Source organism: Rutidosis leptorrhynchoides, chromosome 2 (assembly GCF_046630445.1).
Source record: "Rutidosis leptorrhynchoides isolate AG116_Rl617_1_P2 chromosome 2, CSIRO_AGI_Rlap_v1, whole genome shotgun sequence".
In the NCBI taxonomy this organism is placed as follows: Eukaryota; Viridiplantae; Streptophyta; class Magnoliopsida; order Asterales; family Asteraceae; genus Rutidosis; species Rutidosis leptorrhynchoides.
The window spans coordinates 134,475,346-134,494,108 of record NC_092334.1 but is presented as its reverse complement, the minus strand read 5'-3'; the positions used below and the strand labels follow the sequence as shown (position 1 = coordinate 134,494,108).

At 35.4% G+C, this 18,763-nt stretch overlaps 1 non-coding gene across 1 annotated transcript; it reads left to right on the top strand.

Annotated features, from left to right (window-relative positions):
- Positions 1-1,508: 1,508 nt before the first annotated feature.
- Positions 1,509-1,615, top strand: LOC139894833 (small nucleolar RNA R71). The gene has a single exon (XR_011775313.1). It is a non-coding gene; the product is annotated as a small nucleolar RNA R71 (small nucleolar RNA).
- Positions 1,616-18,763: the final 17,148 nt, after the last annotated feature.

Genomic DNA, 18,763 nt, shown 5'->3' with positions numbered 1-18,763 from the left:
ACTTTCGAATCATAAAGGTGATCGATTTCTCATCATTACTAAGTGTCATTCTACCCTTTCTTACATCAAAAAACGCCCCGGTGGATGCTAAGAATGGTCGACCTAAAATTAGAGGAATGTTTGGGTCCTCTTCTATGTCAATGACAATGAATTCGACTAGAAAGGTTAAATTACCTACTTGAACGGGTAGGTTGTCAGTAATTCCAACTGGCTGCTTAATGGTTTGATCAAGGAGTCGAACACTCATATCTGTTGGACTTAACTCACCTACTCCTAATCTCTTATATAATGAAAGAGGCATAACACTCACACTTGCACCTAAATCTGCTAGTGTATCATACATGACACAGTCACTTAGTAGACAAGGAACAATAAATTCACCCGGATCACCTACCCTAGGTGGAGGTTTTGGTGGAACTGTCTTCACCGGGTTTACTTCTATGGTTTTTGTTTCTTGTACTTTCTTATTCTTCTTCTTCTTCTTTTTTCCAAAGGTATCACAAACTTTATTACCTATCATTTGCTCATACTCAACTCCTTTTCTTGGAAACGGGATGGGTGTTTTGTATGGTGCCACCACTGGCTTTACATACTCGGGTGGTGGTGGTGTTGTAACTTCTTCATTGTTACTCACATCTAAAACTTTCCCATCTTCTGGTGTTGGTTTTTTTCAGAATTTGTTGATACCATGTTAACATTTTCATTCAAAGGATTTACTTCATTATTACTCGGTAGCTTTCCTTGTTCCCTCTCACTCATCAATCTAACAAGAGTACCTACTTATTTTTCTAGATTCAAAATGGAAGCTTGTTGAGTTCTAAATGACTGATCAAACCTCTCATTCATTCGGGTTTAAGTTTCAATAAATTGTGTTTGAGATTCAACTAGCTTAAATACCACTTCTTCCAGATTTGACTTTTTCTCTTCGGTTTGTTGTGGTGGTTTATACAAGCCAGGTCTTTGTTGATTGAAAGTGTTGTTTTGAGTTGGTTGGTTATTCGGACCTTGTTGTTTGTATGAGTTATTATTGGGTCCATTTGGATTGTAAAGAATGTTTTGATTTCGATTAAAGTTTGGCCTTGGCGGTTGATAATTATTTTGATAATTATTTCCCGGCCTTTGGTTTATGTAGGAAACATTCTCTCATTGTTCCATTGTTTGCTCAACATTACAATCTTTCGTTAAGTGTGGTCCACCGCATTGCTCACAACTGATTCGTATTGCGTGAATATCTTTAGTCATCTTTTTCATTCGTCTCTCGAAAGCATCTATTTTTGCAGAAACAGAATCAAAGTTATGGCTAGAATCGGCTCTAGCCGCTTTAGATGAATGAAAAATATCTTTTTTCCTGATGCCACTCATGAGAGTGGGATGCTGTGTTATCAATGATCTTGTGAGCTTTGGTTGCGGTTTTCTTCATAATGGAACCACCAGCTGCTGTGTTGATGTCTTTTCGTGTGGCGATGTCGACGCCTTTATAGAAAATTTGCACTATTTGAAAAGTATCTAAACCGTGTTGAGGACATCCTCTCAACATCCTTCCGAATCTTGTCCATGCCTCATATAACGTTTCATTTGGCTTTTGCACGAACGTGGCAATTTCTCCTTGAAGTCTCACGCTTTAGATGCCAGAAAGAATCTTTGAAGAAATTTCTCAACTAAAATATCCCATGAGTCAATCGTTCCTTCAGGTAATAATTCTAACCAATCTTTGGCTTCTCCTTTTAAAGTCCATGGGAACAACATAAGATAAATAGTTTCATCCTCAACTTCTCGGATTTTAAATAGATTACAAATCCTATTAAAAGTTCGAAGATGTTCGTTTGGATCTTCTTTTGTTGTACCACCAAATTGGCACTGATTGGTGATCATGTGTAGGATTTTGTCCTTTGATTTCAAAATCTGATGCTCTAACATCTGGCTGATTAATGGCGTGACCTTGGCCCGTGCGTGTGGCTCTCATTCGATCTTCCATACTTTGAGGTTCCGTTACTTCTATAATTGAATTTGTTGAATCCGAATCACTAGAAGATTCTGATTTAACTATTTGTGGTTCAGGAGGAATGATTAGTGGTTCAGGATCTTGGAATTGTCCTTGAATATCCTCCGGATTCTCAATTGTGAATTCGGGTTCAAAAAATGGATTATCGGAAATTTGAGTTGGAGAACTTGTCCGACTAGATGATGATTCTAAAGAAAAATCAACGGCAACAATATTGGCTAGATGCCTTGATCGAGTTACAGGTGGTGAACGTATAAAAGGTGGTGAACGTTTTGCTCGGTTCATTCACTGAATATCCTATTAGTTATAAAAATAAAAATTATATAAGTTATCAAATTAATAGACTTTTCTGATTTTGCCCACGTTTCGAATAGCCAATAGATGCAGCAGGTAGCCAGAACCCTTTAAATCGGAAGCCCACAACTCGCCACTAACAAATCCAACTATTACTACGAAGCAGAAAATTTGGATGTCTATCAATTTAATCGCTTAAAATAAATTTTCGTTTGAAATTTTAGAGAAGAAATAGAAAATTCTATGTCCTAAAAACTAGAGCGTCGAGAAATAAGAAAGAAAAAGATTGCGTCGAAAAACGTCGAAAAAATAAAAGGTCGAAAAATAAAAATAAGAAAGTAGCGCGTCGAAACTTAAAAGGGATTCTAAACGAAAAACAGACAATTACTTAAAATGATACTAAAATTTTCACACGGCGTCGCAAAATTTTAAGCCACCTAAATCTTAGTCTAAAGAAAAAGCACTTAAGGGATTTTACGGCAAAGCCTAAAAATCTAAAAGTATAAAAATAACTATGGCAAAACTAAACTTAATACTAAAAGTTCTAACTAGAGTCTAAAAATCTTAAGGTAATAAAACTTAAAATAAATATATATATTTTTTTAATTTTATAGACAAAATCTTAAAAATATATATATATATTTTTTTTTAATTTTTTTTTTCAAAAAAAAATTTTATTTTTATATTTTTTTATATATTTTTTAACGATTTTAATATTTCTTTTTTAAGGATTTTAAATTTTTTTTTAAAAAAATTTTTTTTCTTTTTTTTTCACGAAATTAATAATTTTTTTTATTATTTTTTTTAAAAACTTTTTTTAACTCATTTACTATTCATGAATAGTAAATGAAATGAAATTAATTAATTTACTATTTACATGAAAGTGACATGATAGAAATTATTAATTATAAGTTACATAATATACCCATGAAGTATTTAATAAATACGACTTTTTAAAACTTTACCATTCAAATTTGATTCAAAATTATTATTATATTATTATATTTTATTTCAATATTATTATATTATTATATTTTATTTCAATATTATTATATTATTATATTTATTAAATTATTATTTTTAAATTAACATATCTTTAATCAATCAAAAAAATTAAAAAAAAAAACTTAAATACCCCGTGAAGACACAAAAAGTGTCCCCGGCAGCGGCGCCAAAAACTTGATGTGTTCTCTAAGGTGTGTATGAAACGGCTATCAGTTTTATATTTATTTACTACAGGAAATCACCTAAATTAAACTAAAACACAAAAGGCAAGTATACCTATCGTGTAATAATATAGCTAAGGTAAAGTCCGGGAGGTCGATCCGTGGACACTATTATTGAGTGTCTTACTAGGTCAAATTAGTTAATTAAGTAGTTAAACTAGATATAGTAATTATAGGTAACTTTGGGGGGATTTACCGTTTAATGACCGGTTTGTCGATTTTATATTTTAAGCGTACAGATAAATGACGATAATTAAAGTACGTAAAATAAATAACAATATTAAAATGACAATAAATAAAATTGCGAGTAAATGAAAGTACGATGAGAAATACAATAAAAGAATTATGCTTATTTAAACTTCCATAATCATGATGTTTGACGTTTCGATTTTAATTTATTATGCTGGGTTAATTGTCTTTTGTCCTGAATTTATTTGATACCTATCTGGTTTTTGCCCATAATAGTTCATCGGTCATAATTATAAAATGATCGTCAAATTAACCTTATACTCGACGTCAAAAATTCCAACTAATTGGAGACTCGAACTGTAACAAGGTCTTAATACTTTGTTAATAATTACACCAGGTTATCGACTGTGTGTAATCCAAGGTCTTAATACTTTGTTAACAATTACACCAATTACCCTTGTATGTAATCCACCTCTGTTTTAATTAGTCCATGATTATTAATTTACCCACTTGGCCAGAATGAATAATAAATTACCCAACCCAATTGATTAATTAAATGATTGTAAAAGATGTCGTATAAACGTCACTAAATAGGACATGCATAATCATTTAATAATTATTAGATTAACTAATTTGAAGATAGGTTCGACAGACTCCAAAGAGTTGTCATTCGATTAGACAATACCCCCCATCTATTAATGGTCCATGGTCCAATGTCCACAAGTGTCGGTCTTTTGTCCATACCCTAATTATGGTACAAAATCCAATAACCCAATCTTTAATATTTAGTCCAACATCATGATTACTTCGGCTCAAATAAGCATAATAATAACTTAGTTACGAGACATTAATTTAAAAAGGAAGAACATAGCTTATAGTGGTGAATAATCGCGTAGCGTTACACGGACAGAGTTCTGAATTTAAAACCCATAAAACATTTCTTACAATAACTCAATTATTATTAAACTTAAATTAAAATTAAAATTATAAATATATATAAATTACATATATAGAGAAAGAAGATTGGAAAAAGGTGTGTCTTTCTTCATTCTCCGTAGTCTCGTTTTATAGGCAAATGTTGATTTGAAATTTTCACTTATGACCCCTTAACTATGCTCAATTAACAACTTTTTATTATTTATTATTATTCTTATTATGAATTATTTAAATATTATATTATATTCTTGTGCATAGTTGACTTGTACTTTCAGCTCCGTTGCGTCGAGCGTTGAAAGTTAGTTCATGTCTCGGTTCCGGATTTTCGAACGCCTTTTCGTATAATTTAATATCTTGTACTTTGCATTTTGCGGCTTGTACGTTCGTAATTTTTAGACGTTTCTCATCAATATATTGAACCACTTGGATTGTACTTTGTACTTTTTAGCTTTTTGGTCGTTTACGTCTTCAAATCGTCAAATCTGCCTTTTGTCTTCACCTTTTATTATTTAAACGAATATCACTTGTAAATAGAACAATTGCAACTAAAATCTTGTCTTTCTTGAGGGATAATGCTATGAAATATGTGTTCATTTTTAGCATTATCAATTGTCAACTGCTACAGTTGACATTCGGGTTCCTGAATCTTCGGTATCATTGATATTCTATTTGTTACTAACTTGTTTTCTTGTGCAGCAAGGTTACCTAATCTAATTCAAGGGTATTGGATTGAGTTTACACATAATATTTTACAGAATTTGACTACCGAGTCATTTACCGAATCAGAATCTCGGTTTCACTTAATTCTTTGGTTTTAAGTATTCCGAGGCTTCAAGTTGTGTGGTTATCGAATCCATACCGAAATTGGGTGTGTTACTTGTAATTTTTATCAGTTTCTGATACAGAATCTGGTTTACCGAATTGTTACCGAATCGTTACCGAATCTGCTACAGTACCGAACCACTTACCGAATCTGCTACTGTACCGAATCTTTACCGAATTTGACATTCTTGTTAGATTTTATACTGAACCCTGATCATAGATTGTGTTTAATACCGAATCTATATCGAATCTACCTCAATTTAAGATGTCTACATAAGATACTCTTATCATTGGATCAGATTCCCAACCTCCAGTGTTGTTTGATGGCAAGTACACTCAGTGGCTTCATCGTATCACTCAGTACATAGACTATAAGGGTGAGAAAGCTAAACATATATGGGCTTCTCTGAGAGATGGTCCAGTTGTTGATTTTCATCCGGAAACTGGTATGCCAATTCCAGTCTATGAACTTTCTGGTGATAAACGTGAAAGAGCTCAGGGTGACATAGAGGCTAAGAATATTGTCATGCAAGCTATCCCATATGAGCTATTTTAAAATATTGATAGCAACACTACTGCAAAAGATATATGGGATGAGATCAAATGACAACAAGAAGGTTATGACATGTCAGACGTTACTAAATTAAATAAGGCTCTGGGATTGTATGAAGATTTCAAGCAGGAACCAGAAGAACAACTCAAGGATACCTACCATCGTTTCAATGATGTTCTTAATGAGTTGAAAAGGTATAAGATTGTAAAAGTACATGCTGAAGTCAACATGAAATTCCTCAAAAAGCTCAATGCTGATTGGCTTCCTTATGGAACCATTGTTCGATCTACCAAAGAGATTGACAAGTTGACTATTCATGAGCTTGTTGAAGTTCTTATGCATTACCAACCTGAGGTGTCTAAACTTCAAGAAGGAAGGAAAGAGTCTTCTCCGGGCGATCCTCTTGCCCTAATTGCCAAAAAGAAGAGCAAATCATTTACGACTTCCAAAAGCTTGTCCAAGAAAGTGCTTGTTGAAGAATCAACTGATTCTGAAGAGTTGAATCTTTCTGATGTTGATGATTCTCACCTTGAATTAGTCAAGATGGCAGCCATGTTCACAAACGCCTTGAACAAACACAAGTTTAAACGCAAATCAAGCAATCAACACAAACACTCATCATCTTCCTCATACTACAAGAAAGCTGATCAATCCAAACAGCAACGTGCTGATGATTCCAAGAAGGAAGATTCAATCTGTTTCAATTATGGCAAAGCTGGTCATTATTCTCGTGAGTGCAAGATGCCTAAGAAGAAGGACGCAGCTTACTACAAGAAGAAAATGTTGATGGCTAAGATTATGGAAACTGGGGGAGAGCTGAAACCGGTTGATGATACTTGGTTTAACTGGACTGATGATTCAGACTCAGAGGTGGAACATGCAAATGTCTGCAAGGTAACTAAGCTCATCAAAGCTAAGGAAGCATTGGAGAATTCTGACTCAACATCTAACGATGATGAGGTACAATCAACTGAAATCTCACCTGATTTTATAAAAATTCAAAATGACTTGTTGAAGAATCTGGTCTCAATGTCAAAAGAAGTCAAAGGCTTAAAATCTGAAAACAAGATTTTAAAAGATAAAATCAAACTAAATGAGACCAGACCTTCCTCATCCAAATTGCAAATGGATGTGCAACAATTGATTCTCTAACTCAACTCTACGGAAACTGAGTTGGAAGATCTTAAGAAGACAATTCATCCGATTAAAGTCGAACGAACTGATTATCGTTTAAAATCTGAACGACTTGCAGAAAAAGTTCAATTCTTAGAAAAAGATCTTTCTGATTTAAAAAACCAACATGAACCCAAACTTTCAAAGCTAAACAAGAAAATTATTCATTTGGAAAACGCCATAATTGAAAAAGACACTGAAATTTCTTCGTTATCAAAAGAGTCTGTTCAAATGAAAGCACAACTTGCTCGATATGAGGAGAAACTCTATCGAACAGAGCAATCCAAAGCTATCATGGATATGGAACTTTCAAAATAAACGATTTGCATGAATATACCAAAAACGATTCATGGTGAAAAGTGGGGGTTGGGTTATGAAGATCCTAAGATCTTAGATGGAGCTTCCAAAAAGATTCCAGGATTATATCATTCTGATTACTTTCAAGCTGGTTTACCACTTCATTTTGTGCATTCTTCTGATGCTGATTTTGATGATATTATTGTTAATCTCAAATCTAAAAAATACCATCAAATTAGCTTAATGTATGAGAAAATTAATGCAAATATGGGTAAATCAAATCCTGATTTCTTGAAGGAACTTGTTGAAACTGAAAAGAATGTGCAATGTGCTAATTATGTACCAACACGTAGATTGGTTTACATTCCTACACTCATGCTAGAGAAATACATTTTAATGCTTGAGAATGAAGTGTTTAACAAACCTAGTTCTAGCATTGTTAACATTGATGAGGTGTTTGATGAATCAACTTTTGATGTGAAACCAATTCTACCTACTTTACTTGCATGTTCTGATAATGTTTTTCGTGAAGACCTAGCACATGAACTAACTGTTTTCTTTAAGACAGAATCTCTCGGTCAAAAGTCTTTAGATGATAAAGTAGAACCTCATAATGAACCATTCATTGAACCTTTGATAGATTTTGAAAGTCAACTTGATCCTTTGCACGATTATTATTTGCATTTACATGCTGTACGTAATTTGAATCGTATAGTAGCTCAACTAGAATAGGAGAATATTGACTTGCAACTTAAGTGCCAATCATTAGAACAAATGCTTGCTTTGTGTGATAAATTGCCTTCACTGCCTAAGAAAGAATGTACCTATGCTTTTAAGGAGGGTGAAGTGATAGTTTCTGCTGAAGAATTATGTCTTGAGATTAAAAGCTTAAAACAAAAGATAATTCAACTGAAACAGGCTAACACACTTAAGCGATCGTCTAATGTTGCAACCAATGTGCTTGAATGTATTGGTGGGATTACTGAGAAGGGGAAGGGAACAACAACATCTAAGGATGTAAAACCCATTACTATTCTTAAAAATCCTCTACGTTCTCAATTTGGCAATCGTGGTTCAAAATTTGTTTCTACAACTCAGTTTGTTGTCAAAAAGGTTCATTGTCCCGATGGTTCTTTGTCAACTGAAAAGATTCCTATGATTCCATTGTCAAAAACTTCAAAAGCGAGTCTTTTAATGATATCAGTTAAGTCCACACAACACACAAGTCCTAAACCAGATTTAAGCGAGTATGATGCAAAAGAACATAAAATCAAATTGGAAATTTTACAAAATCAATCATCTCATGTGTCAACTGAAAAGTTTGGACGTCTAACTAACAAAGGTGTTTTTCGTGTCACAGGTCATAATCCAAACTTGAATTACAAATCTGTATGGGTTTCTAAGTCCACGACTAAGAAAGTCGCAACTAAACCAACGCAATCTGCTAGTCGGCCTAGGAAATCATCCCATGTTTTTCAATTTTCGTCTGTGAACAAAACATCTACTTGGAATAAATTGTGTGTTAAGACTTCTGATAACGATGTAAAACTTGATATTGCGTATGATGCTTCATGTAATGTGGTTTTAAATGATGCTTTATTGTCAAAACTGCATAATGCTTTACGTGATTATCTTGTTTTTGATCCAAAGTTTATTGCTGGTACTAACCGTAGAGGACCCAAGAAACTTTGGGTACCTAAACTCTAGGAAATTCACATTTACAGGGTTTCGACGTATGTGTTTGGTATATCGATTCTGGTTGTTTCGACACATGACGGGCGATAAATCCTTGCTTGTCAACTTCATTGACAAATGCCTAGGAACGGTTACTTTTGGAAATGATGAAATTGCCGCGATAACGGGTTACGGAGAGTATGTGCAAAATGGCATAACAATCAAACGGGTTTCATATGTTGAAGGTTTGGGGTGCAGTTTATTTAGTGTGAGTCAATTCTGCGTTGGAGATCTTAAAGTTCTGTTTGAATGTCGACAATGCTCGGTGCAATCCACCAAAGGAAATGATCTTCTTGTTGGTAAACGTTGTGCTTCACTATACACTATTGACCACAATGATGCACCTTCACATGCAACCATGTGTTTGGCTACTCGTTCTACCAAATAAAATTCATGGTTATGGCATCATCGGATGTCACACCTGAATTACAAGGGTATCAATCGACTAGTCTCTAAAGACATAGTTGATGGTATTCCAACCTTTCAATATGATAAGCATCATGTGTGTCCATCATGTGCGATGGGTAAGCCGAAACGGTCTAATCATCCGCTTAAGCAAAACCCCAGTACTTCATCATCTTTGCAATTATTGCATATGGACTTATGTGGACCCATGCGTATTTCTGGCCTCGGTGGCAAGAAACATGTGCTTGTCATTGTCGATGACTATACCCGGTTTACATGGATTTTTCTTTTGCGAACTAAGTCAAAAACCCCCGCCATTATCATTGAGTTCATTAAAAAGACTCAACGCTCTTTTAACAAACATGTTAAGAGCATTCGAACTGATAATGGGACGGAATTTAAGAATGCCCCGCTTGATAGTTATTTGAAAGACCAAGGCATTGAATATCAGTTCTCTGCTGCTCGGACCCCCCAACAGAATGGTGTAGTCGAACGACCTAATCGTACATTGTGCGAAGCAGCTCGAACGATGCTTGCTTACTCCAAACTACCTCCAAAAATGTGGGGGGAGGCCATTTCAACTGCATGCTATACCCAAAATCGTTGTATTGTTAATAAACGTTTTGATAAAACTCTATATGATTTATTATATGGTAGACGCCCGAATGTCAAATATTTCTGTGTCTTTGGTTGTATATGCTATGTGCTTAACGATTTTGACAGCTTCGGAAAGTTTAATCCAAATGGCGATCAAGCCATATTTCTCGGTTATTCTTCGAACAAAGTTGCTTATCGGGTTTATCACAAATGGACAAAAACGATTAAAGAGAGCATCAATGTCAAGTTCGATGAATTTTCGGGAATGGATTTTGAACAACTCAGTTCAACACCCGATCCTAACCTGAATACTTCTTCTTCCGCGCAAAACTCAATTTTCTCGACGAAGGGTGTTCCTACGGTTACATCAGAGGAACTGGATATTTTGTTTGATAGTCTTTATACTCCTCAACGGAATTCAAATGTTCAACCCGTACCGGCTACACCGTCACAGTCAACTACTGTAGAGACTCAACAAAGTCTTTTTGATGAAGATACAACTCCAACTGATTCACCTGTTGCTTCTTCATCCTCCCTACCACCTCCTGTTACAGATAATCTTGAACCAATTCAAGATTCATCAGTTGATACAACTCCAGCTGTTTCTCCAGAAAATCAATTGAATCCATTAGATCATGTCACATCAGATCAAGCGGATCAAGGCTCAACGTCAACAACGGTTGATGTTTCAATGGATGCCACTGATGTAAAACATCTTCCACATAACCGATGGACTAAAAGTCATCCAATAGATCTTATTATTGGTGATGCATCTGCTCCAGTCTCAACTCGAAGGGCTACTTGGAATATGTGTTTATAAACTACCTTTCTTAGTAAGATTGAACCAACAATGGTTGCTCAAGCTTTACTAGATCTGAAATGGGTGGTTGCAATGCAAGAAGAGATCAATCAATTTGAACGGTTGAAAGTATGGCGATTAGTTCCAAGACCAACGGGTCAACGAACAATAGGGGTTAAGTGGATTTTTAAGAACAAGAAGGATTCTGATGGAATTGTGGTCCGGAATAAGGCACGTCTTGTGGCCAAGGGATATCGACAACAAGAGGGTATTGATTATGACAAAACGTTTGCTCCGATTACTAGGATTGAGGCTATTCGTCTTTTCCTTGCATTTGCTTCTCATATGAAGTTCACAGTGTTTCAAATGGACGTCAAAACTGCTTTTCTGAACGGTCATCTTCAAGAGGAAGTCTATGTCGATCAATCAGAAGGCTTTGTCAATCCCATTCATCCAAATCACGTATACTACTTGGAGAAAGCTTTATATGGTCTGAAGCAAGCACCGCGTGCATGGTACGAGACCTTAACAAAGTATTTGCTGGACAATGGCTTCTCTCATGGAACGATTGATACAACGCTATTCATTCGTAAAAACCACGGTCACATTCTCTTGGTTCAAATTTACATTGATGACATTATTTTTGGTTCCACGTCCCTGGCCTTATGCAAAGAATTTGGTGACCTTATGGCCAACAAATTTGAAATGAGCATGCTTGACTAGTTAAATTTCTTTTTGGGGTTACAAGTAAAACAATTACCAAACGGGATTTTTCTCAGTCAAACAAAGTATATCAATGATATGCTAACACGCTTTAAAATGACTGCTTTAAAACCAATGACAACCCCAATGAGAACTTTACTGGATGCTGATACTAATGGGGAACCCTTTGATATTATGCTTTATCGAAGCATGGTTGGTTCTTTAATGTATCTGACTGCAAGTCAACCTGACATTACACTTGCTGTAACTGCCTGTGCCCGCTTTCAGTCAAACCCTAAGAAATCTCATTCCAAAGCGGTTGTTAGGATTTTTCAGTACCTTAATGGTACACCTAACCTTGGGATCTGGTATCCTCATGGATCCGATTTCAATCTCACTGCCTACACTAATGCGGATCATGGCGGTTGCCATGTTGATAGAAAAAGCACATCTTGATCAATTCAGATGTTGGGGAATAGGCTAGTTGGTTGGTCATCCAAAAAGCAGAACTGTGTGTCTTTATCAACAGCTGAGTCTGAGTACATTGCTGCAGCTCATTGTTGTTCACAAGTTTTGTGGATGCAAATTCAACTTTCAGACTATGGCTTTAAGTTTTCTAAGACCCCAATTTACTATGATTCACAAAGTGCTATTGCAATAATAAGAAACCCGGTCCAACATTCTAAGACTAAACACATAGATATTCGCTATCATTTTATTAAGGACCATGTAGAGAAAGGGGATGTAGAGTTATACTTTGTGCCTACCAAAGTGCAATTAGCTAACATGTTCACTAAGCTCTTAGATGAACTTAGGCTAAAGTTCTTGATCAAAGAGATTGGCATGGTAGAGTATAGTGCTTGATATTCCATAGATCTGTTGGGACTTATTCTTGGGATCTTGTGTTTAGGGGGAGTAGATACATTCTAGGGGGAGCAACTACTTTCATATGCTTTGGATATCATCTTTTAAGGGGGAGCCTTTAGATTTTTGATAACTTCCTGGATATAATTGATTCACTGGTTACGTAAGGGGGAGGTAACTCATTGATACCATATTTCAAGGGGGAGTTAATTCATTTTTTTGGAAATTTTATCAAAATGCTGATTTACATTCTTGTATATCACATTTTGAGGGGGAGAAAAAGGGAGAAAATGAGAAAATTTACTAAAAATATTGTTTACATTCTTGAGAAAATATTGTTTTTCAAAAGTGAATTCATAAATTCTTTGTTTTATATCTGAAATAATTCACTAAGGCTTGTATACATCTCAGTATGCAACCCATTTTAACAATTGGTATCACTGAAGATTTGTACTTTGTTCACTAATTCAAAGTTCTTTTAAGTACAAATCTTATTTTAAAAAATTCATAAAAATTGGAAAAGATAAAATCCAAAAATATTTGATTTTTACTGAGTAAATGCTATTTTTAGCATTATACCGAATCTGACATCCAACAGTACAGATTCGGTAAGTTCAAAGTTTTTAAAAATTGTCTCAGAATTATTTATCATGAAAAGATTGAAATGAATTTTAATAGAAAAAATCAATTTGTCAAGATTTTGAAGTTAAATTGATAAAATTTTGAAAAGTGGACTGTATTCGGTAAAATAGGCCCATTCGGTAAAGCCCATTCGGTACTTTATCTTCGGTATCTATAAAAGGAGGGTCAAAGTCAAACTAACTCTCTTACTATGCTTAATTACCTACCGAGTCTTATTGAACATACCGAATCTGCCTAATCTACCGAATCCGTTCTTCTGTTCTTCAAATCTTTGGTATAATTTCATTTTAATCATTGCTTTAGATACATACGTGTAGATCTGAGATAATTAAATGTTTTTCAACCAGAAAAGATCAAAATAACTGGATTGTGACTCTCAATTTTGAAATTTGGTTGATTATACCGAGTCTGAGTCGTATTTTACTAATCTTTGATTAAACTCAATTGATTTGGTTAATTAACATGAATTCTTGTCTACTCTAAGTTATATTAATTGATCTATCATTTGACCAAGTTTGATTACATGTTTAATTGATTGTTTGATGGATTCTGTATCTACCGAATATGTTCTATCTATAGTACCGAGTCTGTTCATACGATTAACATGTTGATCTGCTTCTAATTGAGTGGTTAATTGATTATGGTTGTGATTTTACATGATAGAATATGCATGTTTGAGTGACTTTATGTTAATTTTGGAGATACCGAATCTGTTCTTCTCTTGATACCGAGTCTAACTTTTGGTACCTTGAAACTTTCTGATTTTTATCTTCAAACACTTAACATGTTTATTTTATATCTTTCTGATCTGAAAACTCAAGCTTATTTGGTTACAGAATCTCAAGTTTTCATGACTACCGAATCTGCTTGTATTGTTTTTAAAAATTGACTAAGTGTTGTTCTGATTCTTTGTGTTATATAATTGATTTTGCATGATGAATTTGTATTGTGATGAATATCATATGAATGTCATGATTGTCAATTACTTGTTCATATTTGAGTATAAAGGATTTTTATATCTTTGAAAAACCAAAAATCATAAAATATAAAAGATAAAACATATACAAAGGATTTCAAAGGCAAATAAGAATAGAGATATATGCTTTATGTTAAATATCTTGTGGTCTTCTATTTCTTATTTATACTGCTAAATGACGAACAATCACTTCATCAACTCTGAAACTAACATTCCCTGCAACTACTAGACTGCAATTCTAGAGATACACACTCTGTGGCCTGCTCTAAACTCTACAGTCAGTGTATCTGTAATAGATCTAGAGCTACTTAATAGAACAATTAGGTTTGTGGAAGCTACACAACCTACTGCTGAAAATCCAGAGGGAACACAAGCTCGTTTTGAATTTCAACTGAGAGGAGTTCAAGGGAGGAGGAGTATCACTAAGGCTGATTTCAGGAGGATATTCAGACTTCCTGTTGTGCAGAATGCTCCTGCTTTTCCTGCTACTTAGCAGATGATGTCATCTGTCTTCGATCTTGGTTATGTTGGAGCTCGCAATGTTCCTCCGGCTAAGTTTCAGAAGAAATATCTGCACTCAAGGTGGTATGTGATCTTCTCAATCATCAACAGATGCTTGCTGCTGACAAGGAGTGGATTCGATAGCCTGACTGTGCCTATGCTGAAGTTGTTCTACTCTTTCATTAGAGTAGAAGCTCCTGACTATGCAGAACTAATACGAGATTTGGTTCAAGCTCAAGTTGATAAACCAAGGGGTTCATACATCCCTTGAGAAAGGTTTTTCTATATCTTTATCCACGATGCTATAAATGCTTGCAGAAATGCAAATATATTTGTACCAGGTACACATGGATTACAGATGAAACGATTTGGGGAGCTGAAGATGAATACCCCGATGGTATCTGATAATCAATTCACTGCACCGATTCCAAATTGGCGAGTGAGGCTAGCTGAACCCCAAGACGCTCTATGCTTTCTTATTTTGAGGCTGTAGGAATACCTCTTCCGAACTCGGTACAACAAGAACAAGTTGAACCCACCGCGGTTCCAGCCCCAGAGGTTGTAGAGGAACCTTTAGTACAACCACCCGGACCAGCTAATCCTCCACTTAGGGTGAACCTTAAACATTCGAGGGCAGCACACTAAGCTCAACCCATGAGGATCAGGGAACCTAGTCCAACTAGGATTGAACCAACCCTTTCCACAACACCCGAAGTGAGCAGTGACACCGACACTTCAGCAACAACATCTGAATCATCTCCCGAATATTCTCCTAAGAGAACTCGATTTATACCTAATGAGATGATTTAGACTCCGCCAACCCAACGAGTAACTAGATCTAGGACTTCGACACCTATCATCCGCCAAGCAGTTACTACAACCATTGGTGATACGGACCAAGACCTAGAATCAATTAGGTCACCCTTACCCATTTCCGTATCACATCCAATAATAACAGTAAGCTCTACGCTAAATGAAGCGCAAGCTTCGGTAGGCAAGAGATCTAAACGCGCGGATGGTAAAAAGACCACTAAGCCCATCCAATCTAAACAGGACTTAATAATAAATCCTACAAAGCAAGGTGCTTCGGCATCTAAGGAATAAAAGTCTTCCTCTGCAGTAAAGTCTGCGTTGACTCAATTGATTGAGGCAACTCAATCATTGAAGTCCAGAACGGCCGAAGGGGAGCCGAAAAGTCTTGAAAAGGCACCCTGCGTATCGGCTGGAAATCCTCCTTTGCCTCAACGTACAACAGTGTCTCGAGGTCCTGCTTATCTTGATGAGGGAGATCTGCCGCGTCCCATAGAAACGAGTCAACATGACAATCCTTAGGGATATTTATCAGACTTCCAGCAGACTGATCCCTTGGTTCATGAAAGTGATCCATTGGATCAAACCACTTCTCTTTTGGATTCTAAATCTCAGGGTCTGGAGGAAGAGTCTTTAACTGAAAGAGATGTGCCACCTCATGGTATATCAATGATTTCAGGAGTCGAAGATAGTAATATCTCTGCAAGAGCTAAACCGACGGGTAGTTCTGCTACTCTGTCAGAGTCCCATGAGACTAAAGTCATGGAGGCGGATGCTTCGAAAGAAAATTCGCCGGTGACAACTCCAGTTGTTACCCAACCTCCATCAGAAGGGGATATCATGAATCTGACTAGTAGTATGTACAACCCTACATATAAGAATAATACCGCACAATCATCCTTACCTGCCCTCACGGCAACTCAAACACTTCCATCGACATCGCCTTCAACAAATGCTGCTAATGCTGCTTTTGTTCATGGTTACACCGTTGTTTCACCAACTGGGTCACCTTCTCGGATTTCAAAGAGATATGGATTACAGTATCTCTCTGACAATGAGGTGGAGGAGCTCTATCTTGCTGAGTTTGCTAAACGAACTGATCTTGATGAAGTTCGCGAGACTATGATGATTTATCTTGAGCAAGCAAGGATAGTGTATCCTTTCTCTCCATGCAAGTCACCTGGACTAATTCACATGCCTGATCATAATGATTTCGTTCCCGACAATCTTCATGAGGGGAGAATAGACAAAGTGGTTATAGGTCCAGTGGTTATGAAGCTGGTACATCTAGTCAACAGAAGGATAAAGATGTTGTTGATATTTCTGATTCCGGTAGTGACGAAATTGAGGAAATCCAGTGTGAAAGTTTTCTAGATGAATCAGAAAGTCAGAGAGAGGGTGACTCAGGAATGTTAATGATTATGGATACAGCTGATCAATCAGAGAATAAGTCATCTCAAGAGAACAATCAAAACTTTGACAACATTAAAGATATTTTGAAGGGGTCACCGAGTATCGCCAATGAATTCAATGATCATCAATTTGTTAACTTGACATCTCCAACTGATGAATTTGGAATACACTTCGAAAAGGAAATTTTCTCTAATGGCAAAGAAGATACTACGACTCCTCCTGATTTGAATGTTCCATTTCAAACTGCAGAGATTGTTCTTGAGCGTGATGCTGATTACCAACTAAGTGAGGATGAAGAGAAAAAGATTCTTCATTCACCATTCATTGAACAACAAGCGTATAGAATCTATGGTGATTCTGATCTCGTTCTTTCTGCATCAATGAGTGTTCTGGGTGCATGGAAATTTCATAAGAAGCCAGAATATCTCAAAGCTTATCTGAGTGTTCGCAATAAATTCAAATTGAAGAATGAAGAGAAACTTCAAATTCAGCGGAATTCAGAGATCAAAAGCATTAATAAGGTTTTGATGATTAATAAGGATGGAGTGAAGATGCCATTGTTTCAAGTTACAAGAATGGATGATGAGGATTATCAGTTTTCAGAAGCGGATTTTGATAAACTAAAGATGGATGACATTATTTTCATTTACAATTATCTGATTAACTTGAATGAATCTGCAACAACTTATCATGCTACTACAATGAAGGCAGTCTACAGGTTTATTCTTGATTCGATGAGATGGATGTCTGTTCATGATTTTCAAATGGGATTGGAATCTGGACACAAAAAGCTCGGAATCAAACCGCCAAATCAAGTGATTGAAGAGCTAAGATACATGTCCTTACTTGAAGTGAGCGACTGTCCATATGGGTTTGCATTTGTCAATTCTCATTATACAAAGATCTTCATCAGAGTCTCAGATTTCAGAAGATACTCAGACGGAACGTTGATGTATGCTTTCAAATACATGAGATGGAGACTGATCAATAATTGCTATTCAACTGAAGATAATGAGATTGTCAAATACATTCTCACAAGATTGAAAAGTCGTCTCAAGACAAGAGTGAATATACGAAGATATGAGAATCTCAAGGGATTCAAATCTAAAGTTCACTTCAGAGGAACAAAGTTCCTTTAGATATTTTCGATAGGATTATATTGTAAAGTTCACATTTACCACTAAGGGGGAGATTGTTAGGACCCCGAAGTTGTATAGTGTTAATGTGAATTAAGCTTAAATGAAGGTTCCTTAGAAGAGGGCTATATAAGGAACCTAAGTAGTCCTAATTAGATAGCCATTGCATTGTAAATAAGTTCTAGAAGCTGTGGAATGTAATTTTACCGATTCTCTCTCATACCGAGTCTCCTTTCTACATACCGAATCGCACTCTATCATATCATTTCTCTCAATCTCATCATGATCTGACCTATCAGTATATTTTTGTAAATATTTGATTGATTAAAGTGGGATAAAAGACCAAAAAGATTTTTAATTTTATTTTTATCTTATTTTAAAATTAATATATAAATATATAAAATTAATATATAATTATATTATTTTAAATATAAGTTTGTAAACTAATATATTTAAATATTAATGATATTTGTATGAAATTTTATTAATGTGCATTTTAAATTAAAGTTTGGTGAGAATTTAAAAACAAAAATATACTTTATTTCATTAAGTTAAAAATATGATTTCCAAAATTCATCGTGAGTTGAAGACTAGGTCGTTGAACCGAAATCGCTTTACCCGGGGGCGGGACGAGAAATTTTACTATCATTTTTTTTGATCTAAAGTATACCAAAAACATTTAAAAAAACCCA